The sequence below is a fragment of the Opisthocomus hoazin genome, chromosome 17, assembly GCF_030867145.1.
Source record: "Opisthocomus hoazin isolate bOpiHoa1 chromosome 17, bOpiHoa1.hap1, whole genome shotgun sequence".
NCBI lineage: Eukaryota > Metazoa > Chordata > Aves > Opisthocomiformes > Opisthocomidae > Opisthocomus > Opisthocomus hoazin.
The window spans coordinates 1,249,838-1,257,820 of record NC_134430.1 but is presented as its reverse complement, the minus strand read 5'-3'; the positions used below and the strand labels follow the sequence as shown (position 1 = coordinate 1,257,820).

The window sequence follows — 7,983 nt, the reverse complement described above, 5'->3', positions numbered from 1 at the left end:
CGCACCACGGCTGTCCGCACCGCGCCTCGGCAGGCCCCGGCCCCGCAGCAGCGCCTTCCCTGAGCCGGGCACCGGCGGCTGGGCCGCGGGAGCTGCGAGCGGCCCGGTGCGGGTGGGAAAGGCCCGGCAGCCGCCGCCAGGCGCGGGGAGCCCGGGGCCTGAGGGGCCCGAGCGGGGAGGGGCGCCCGCCCGCTGCCGGCCCCGGGCGGCTGGGCCCCGGCAGCGCTGCGCCCCCGGGCGGGGGAAGCACCGGGGAGCTGGGCGCGGCGGGAGGAGGCCCGGCCCACAGCGGGGAGGGCGGGCGGCCCCCGCCATGGTCCCCGCCCGGAGAAGGCCGCGGCTGCCCTCGCCGCCATTTCCCGGCCGGGTCCTCGCAGCCCCGCCCCTCCCGCCCGGAACATTCGCCCTCTCCGTGGCGCTGGGGTGGGCTGGGGCGGAAGCGGAAATGGCGCAGACGCCGCGCCGAGCCCTCTGGGAGCTGTAGTCCTCCTGGCGCTGCCAGTCAATGAGCGCACCGGGGGGCCGGACTGCGGTTCCCGGCAGCCCCCGCGGGCGGGCAGCGGGCGGGCGCGAAGCGGAAGTGCGTGCGGAGGAGGTGGACGCGCCTGGCTGCTGAGGAGGCCGCGGGCGGAGCGGGGTCCGGTGAGTGCGGGTAGGCCCGGCCTGGCGCGGCGGGGCCCGGCCCTGCCCTCCGCCGCGAGCTCGTGTCTTCCACTCCCGCGCGCCGCACCGAGGGCCCTCCGCGCCCGCGCCGCCCGTCCCCGCCGGGCCTTGTCTCCCGCTCCTGGGCCTCAGCGCGGCGCTGCCCTCCCCCCCCACCCCGCACCCGCCACGTGCCGGGCGCGGCCCCGCGGCCCCCCCGGGTGGGGCTCGAGCGCGGCGCGGGGCGCTCCCGGGGCGCTCCCGGGGCCGCCCTGGGCCCGGCCCGAGCGGGGCCTCGTGGCGGGGCCAGGCCTGGCCTCGCGTCGCTTCCCCGGGGCGGGTTGGGCCCGGCTCAGCCCCGCAGACTGCCCTCGGCCCGCTCCGGCCCGCGCCCGCAGGCTCCTTGCCCGGCCCGGCGCCTCCCTGGGGATTCCCGTCCTCGTCCGGGCCTCTGGGCCGCGTCCGCCGCGATTCCTCCCCGGCCTCGGGCCCGCGGCGTGTCCGCGGAGGCTTCCTCCCTTCGCCGGGGTCCCCCCCGCGCTCGCTGCGGCGCGGCCGGCGCTGCCCGCGCTCCCCGGGGGGTATCGCTGGGCCCGCGGGCCGGGGCGGCGGCAGTCGCGCCCCATGAGCTGGCGCTGAGCCCCCGGTGCTGTTCAGCGCTCGCAGGGCTCGCGGACCGGCGCTCAGCACCGCGGGCTGCTCGGTGGAGCGGAGTGGGTTCTCCCTCTCGCCTTCCCTGCTCTGCATCCGCTCGTTTGGAAGCGGAGTTTGGCAGCGCCTCGGGTGATGCGGCGGAAGGGGCTTGGCAGTGGCACAGAGGCGCGTGTGAGCCCTGAGTCGTCGTTTTGGCCAGGCTGGCACGAGCTGGTTTCCTGAACTCTTGTTCTGGGGGAGATCAGCGTGTTTGAGCTTTTTTTCAAAGCCCCCGCGAGGTAATTGCAACTGTAATTGCCTCCTGAATGGCTTTCTGAGGGCGTTTATGTGCCGGAAGGTGACGTGATGAGCTGGGAGTAAGCAGTACTCCGTGTGGCAGCCCTGGGAGGTGCAGGGTCACTGCTGTCTGCCCGAGCGTGTGAGGACTCCGCAGGCGTGGGGTGGGTGGTGGTGTGTGCGCAGCGGCGTTTCCTCGGGACTTGCCGGAGGCGGGGTACTCGTGCGTGTTTTTTAAGCATACGGTGATGTGCCTGGTGCTGTGGCGTAAGAACCGAATTTTTCATTGAAATAAACAATATGTGAAACCGTTTGGGAAGCGGTGGGGGTTGTCTTGTAGCTGAGGGGTGGAAGGAGAGCAGCCCGTTATCTGCTGCTTCTACAGCAGCACAGAGCACATGTGGAAGGGCTGTAGGGCCACACCGGCAAACGGATGTTTCACGATGCTCTTTCCTAAGAGCACAGACAATTAAATCATCCAGTTACTCTCTGCAAAGGACTCTTGAGTGTGCCTTCCCGCTAGGAGCAGAGGCGGGTAGTTTTGTCAATGTTTATGGTAAGGCCAGTCTGACCTTTAGGTGGGTTTTTAATGTGCCTTTTGTGTGGACGCTGCCCTCAAGTGCTGTGGCCGAAGAGGAGATCTGTTCTTTGGGTTGGTGTTGCATAACTTGATTTCCATTCCTTTAAAAAGATATGTTTTGAAGCTTAGCCTCTCAGGTTGCCTTTAAGGGAGTATACTATAGAGAAAGATTTAAAAATGTCTATTCAGAGACAACAATGCCTTCTCCTGGAGCTTTTAGTAGTTTGTCTGTATACCTGCTCCGGCACTTTGCAGGTGCCCAGCACAGAGTGAGGAAATGGCTGGATCTGTGAACTGCAATCACCGGTTACACAGTTTAACAGCAGATGAGAGAATAAAATAAGGCAGTTCTTGCAGAGAGCTCTCGAATATGCATGTTCTTGTGACATAGGATCCTCTGCAGAGTCTGAGGCCTTGTGATTATGCCTAAATTTCTTTGGATCCTCCTATATATTTTTGTTTCACATCCTCTCTACTGTGAATTAGTTGTTCTGACTTAACAAGGAACAGGGAGGGACAGGTGAGAAATCAGTTTTCAGAGCTATCTGTGAAGTCCTTGAGAAGGCGACATTGCTGGTTAAAAATGCAGCTCCCGAGGCAGGGCTCCAGCAGACAGGTCTTAGTGTCCCGAGACGTCTCTTCGCAGTGGGTGCCGATTACACGTGAGAGTGTGTGATCTCCAAGTGACAGGACCTCAGCACGGAGTGGGGGGTTGCGGAGTCTGAACGGATGGCTGCAGCGTCGCACCCTTCCCCTTCGGCCGGGGCTCCTGCCCGTGGGCAGGAGGAAGGCGCAGGACAGCGTGCTCGCACCAGCAAGGGTGCGGGAGGCCTTGCCGCCTGCTGACTCAAATGCCTCCATTTTAAAATCTTCTAATCCAAGAATCAAAAGGTGAAACCTTTTACCTGCCAGCTTGCTGTAAAGAAGCAGCCTGGCCGTGGTGAGGAGGCGTCCATGGCGCAGTCCACCCGGTGTGTTTCGGAGGTGCTTGCGCTGGAGCGGTGGCAGGTCGCCGTGTGGCCAGGGGCAGGTGTGCGTTGCGGTCAGTCCCTGCCCAGCTTTGTCTGCGGAAGTTGTGCCTGTGTTTCTGCTGAGTGAGGCACTGGTGTCTTCCTGCTTTTTTCCCTGCTTGTTAATTCCACGTCTCTCTGGAAGCTCTGTGTCTCTGGAGAACAGAGCTCTGCTCTCGGTGCCTCACGGAGTGCCGTTCCCTGTGAGCTGGGGTTTCAGGGCAGCCGCGTGCCCCTGACCTGAACTGCTTGACTTCCGATGCTGTTTCAGCTAAAGCAAAGTTTTGTCATGCGTGTTGTAAATTGAACGGGCATTCTGCTACTAGGGTTGTGATAATATAATTTAGCTGTCTGCTGGTTTCTCGAACTTACTTAAGCTAGGAAGCTTTGTGAACTGTTTGAGAAGATAGTCGTTCGGGTCAAGCCAGGCCTGAGCCCTGTGGTTTCATGGGTGAGGTGTTTGAGACTGGCATGCTGCAGAAAAGCTGGTGAACACCTGCTAGAGTGGTTGTTGATTTTAAAACCAAAACACATTACATGTGTAAAGCACCAGGATATAAAATAGGTAACAATCCGTGCAAGTCAGCAGAAGTAATTTTTTTTTTAACCTGCTCCCACTTTCTCTCTTGTAAAAGAAATCTTGCTTTGAGAGGCCTAGGAAGTACTGAGCTGGGCTGCTTAAGCCTGAGGATGCTTTTCATTGTAAAACTTTGGTGTTCCCTTTGTAGTTACATCACTGGCTCTCTGAAAGAATAGTGCAGTTTTGCCAGAAGCTTGATTTTTTTTTTTTTTTTTTTTTTTTTTGTGGCTCGCTTGGCTTTGCCTCTGCAAAATGACAGTTTGCCGTGTCGGAACTTGTTAATTGTTTAAGCAGCTACGTAGCCCTTGAACTTTTTTCCATATCTGGAAAAGTTTACAATATACTGAGCTGTGTTTAATGGCTGCGTGTGCCAGTACAGTAACGTGGGGTTTGGGTCGTACGGTTTCGTCTGGATTACGATGGTACAGAGAGTTCCTCTGTGTGGCAGGATTCCTGCTGTATGTTCAGCCGTATAGTTCAATGCTGCAGGCATTGAAAGGGAGAGGGGTGGTGGTGTTAATTGCAAAAGCTGTTCTGGCTCCCTGGGGAGCTTGTGCAAGGTAATCCTGCAAGGCTGTCCAAAGAGCGAGGGGTGGGCGTTGGGGCTGTGCTGGCTTGCCTTGTGCACAGCTTATCTCGTGTTTGTGCTTTGGACTGAGCCCTGGTCCTGTGCTGGTAGGCGGCTGTTCAGCCAGCGCTCACTGCTGGGCAGGCCTGGGAGCGTGGCTTAAAACTGCTTTGTGGGTTTCCATAATGGGTCTCAGGATGAGGAGAAGCTGCTAGACTTAGCACAAGAGCTCCTCTTGTCTCCCCTGTTCCTGCTGGAGTAGTGCCAGAGTGGTGCCTGGGAACAAGTAGGTGCCATTTTGTTTCTGGATGACAGGCTGGGTTGGTAGGTGCAGTTTCATAAAGGAAAATATCTTTGCCCTCTTCGCAGTGAAATAGAGCATTAGCAGAGGCTAAATGCTGGAGGTAGTCACTGCTATTAGGTTTGAAAAAGTTAAGATTTCCTGCTTAATTTAGCTTTATCGTGTCAGAGCTATGAATAGTAAAATCATGAGATTACATTTCATGCCAGCTGAGAATTGTGTTTGCGCTGTTTCACTCCATGGTAACCGGAAGCTGTCGCGTCCATACAAAAAAAAAAAAAGCAAAGCACACAGATGACACCCAGCCTTGCTGCGGGAACGCTGGGTCCTTGGGGGGGGGGGTGTGTTTCATTTCCTACCCAAGGAAGAGCTGTGTGTCAGTGCCCGTTTTCCTATCACATACCAAAATACTTTGTCCGTTTCTCCCCTGGTGTACAGAATGAGGGCTGTCTGCAAAGTGCTGCTCATAGCTGCTGCTCCTTTGAAACAAGAGCAAATTTCATCTCCAGATTCGTCACCCGGCCATTTTTAGCCTGTCATGATTTACAGTGTGAGGTAGCTGTACAAAACCCAGAGAAGCCCCCGCTGTGATGCGAGGGGTGCTGCAGCTCGCCCAGCTAACCAGCCTGTGTCCTCCCCGCTGCTGCCTGCCTTTCGCTTCTGCCTTGGCTGGAGTGGAGGGAAGAAAGGAAAGCTTGGCAAGTAACCTTATAGGTTTCTGTGCTCCAAGAGCACAAAAGGTGGTGGTGTGGGGGGTGTTAAGCTGAAATTCTGTTCTTGGAGGAGTCAGGCTCGGTATTGCCTGGACAGAGGGCTGTCCGCATGATGTCTCGTGGGCGTTGCATACCTGGTGATTTCAGGCCCTGTGTAAATGAATACAGTTAATTGACCCTATAGGGCTGTAGACAAGAGTGGTTTCCTGAGTTAGGGATCTGTGTGTGCACTGGTTAGATTAAGTAATTTTGGCAGCCTTTTGTTACTGGGAAACGGTGCTGGGGTAAATGGCTAAAATCAGAATCCTTTCCCGTCTTGTAAAAAGTGTGGGTTTGGCCAGTATCTTGATTGGTTTAAATTTGGTTTTCCTTTTTTTACTTAGGTGAGAGCTCAATCGCTTCTAATAAAGCAGTATTCAGAAACATAATTGATGCGAGACTTGTACAAGGTATGTAAACACAGCACTGAAAACTACCTGTTTGAATAAGCTTATTCCATATATACAAGATTTCTGTGGACAAGCATTTACCTCTGTTCCGTAGCCTGGCAGATGTGGGGATAGCCTGCTCTGATGCCTTGTGCTCACAATAACTGCATGGTTTTAAATTGTTTTTTCAAAGAACTTTTAATGTTATACCGAGTCATGGAAATACTTTTCTTTGTTTTCCCCTGAGGTAACAAGAGTCAAGTTAAGGTAGAGATAAACCAAGTGCTGGCTTGAGAATAGAGATATGAATGGTTTTGCTTTTTTGCAGGTTATAAATGAAAGTTGCTGCAGCTTGTATTTTCATAGGGTAAATGAGTGAAGTGTAGTAATCCTTCAGGACAGATCCAGCTTTGGCTGTAACTGAACGGTGTATTTCAGAAGATACTCCAAAGAGCCCCGGATTCAATTGTTTTTCACATTACTTGCTGTTTCTTTGGAAGCATAACTTCCACATTTTTGTAAGTGCATTGTGCCCACCCTAATGAAGGAAATACTGGTGTGCAGAGTCTGCTGGTTTCCAGACTGCAGTGACCTGAGAGGGCTGAAAACTTCACTGGAGGCCACAGTTTATTCTTCTGTTGCTGCGTGGGGAGTAGCACAATAACTTCAATTATGCACAAGTTTGAATTCTTTTGGCTGACTAATTTGTGAATAGTTTTCTTGTGTAAAGTAAATTGGGCCGTTTCTTGCTTCTCTTGGGGGTTCTGAAACTACAGGCAGAAGGATTCACAGACCCCCAGCAGTTTTGACAAGGGTTCACATCACAAACCGCTCAAAAGAGTAGGGCTGCACTGTAAGGAGGCCATTAGTTTTGAGAAAGATCTGATTTTTCTGCTCATCTGTTTGCATGTTGTGTAAGTTTGGAAACAAAAAGCTGATGGAAGAAGTTTTCCCTTTTATGGATTATTTTCTTCCGCGTTTAACAGAAAATCCAGCTGCCTGACTTTTGGAACAAAAACATCCAGATTTCTAATCAGCTTTCTTTGGGATTTGTTTTCTTTGAGCTCCCTGTCACTAAACTGTCTGAATAACAGCATAAGACTTTTTAAGCTCAAAGATATATAAAATAGTTTTTAGCCAAGTAACTAGTGTCAGAGTTAGTCAGCAGTTGGTGTTTATAGCTGGTCAGATTGTTTGGAAAGGGATTGTTCAGCACTGCAATCTCCAGAATCAATCCTTGTTGGAAGAACCTGTAAATCGTCTTCCAACCATTTTGTAGAACCTGTTTCTAATTTTCTAAAACCAGGGCTGGAGCCCAATATTAAACTTTTTTAGGGATTAGTTTAGTTGTGTGAAAACCAAAATGTGCTTGAAGGAAAATCTTAATTTTGAAAGTATATAGACTAGAGAGAAATTGGAACTGCTGTTGGCAAACTAGTGCTTCTCTTGCCGTGGCAGAATAATCTAAATGTTTTTTTCCCCAAAGCGTGTTTGCCATGTATTAAAGTGGAACAAACTGTTTTGGTTTGGGGTTTTTGTTGGTTTTGTTTTTAGCAGTGTTGTCCAGGAACGTTTTTGTTGAGGAGATTGGTAGGTGTAGATGTAGGCTGTTGTTTAACTTGTGTCATTAATCTCTTGAAAAGATACACTGGATACTTGATCTAGAAAGAGGAATTGTTCTGCATTTTACCCTAATGAAATTTGAACTGGGTGATTAGAAATAGCGTTTTAATTTGCAGTCCACCAGGCTGGCAGTGGGAGCTATGTGGGTGGCTCTTTTTTCTTCCCCAGAAGTGTTCTGTTGATATCAAGAGCATACGTAATTTTTGGTGTGAGACCAAACCTTAGCTTGGAAAGGAGGAATCAAGTAAAAAGTGAGATTATTAGACTTTGATTTCTGAACTAGCAATGCCAGTGTGTGCTTTCTGTACTCTGTACGTTACTGCTGGCACTTCCAGTGTGCTCTGATGTGTAGATTGCTGCAACTTTTTTGCTTCAAGTTCACAGCAAGATCTCGTGCAGCTGCAGTACAAAACTTGCTGGGAAATCGGTTTTACATAGCTGCCATGCTCCTGGGCTGCTCTTTCAGAACAGGAGCGTTAGTTCACTGCATTGATGGTTGTCAAACTTAACTGATTCAGGAATATTCTTAACTCTTAATCTAATGTGGGAATTCACTATAGTCAAAATGCTATAGTCATTATTTTGATTTGCTCTGCTAAGGCACATAT

At 52.3% G+C, this 7,983-nt stretch overlaps 1 protein-coding gene across 5 annotated transcripts in view; it reads left to right on the top strand.

The window, feature by feature from the left end:
• The first annotated feature begins 553 nt into the window (after positions 1 to 553).
• The window catches only part of THRAP3 (thyroid hormone receptor associated protein 3), a 32,787-nt gene continuing 25,357 nt past the window's right edge, over positions 554 to 7,983 (top strand). For 3 of the 5 annotated variants that reach the window (XM_075438176.1, XM_075438171.1, XM_075438173.1), the window contains exons 1-2: positions 556 to 642; positions 5,708 to 5,773. The gene's annotated coding sequence lies outside the window, so the exon portion shown is untranslated. Of the gene's footprint in view, positions 643 to 4,577; positions 4,597 to 5,707; positions 5,774 to 7,983 lie in introns of those variants that run through there. The other 2 variants (XM_075438172.1, XM_075438174.1) reach the window with 2 other exon arrangements.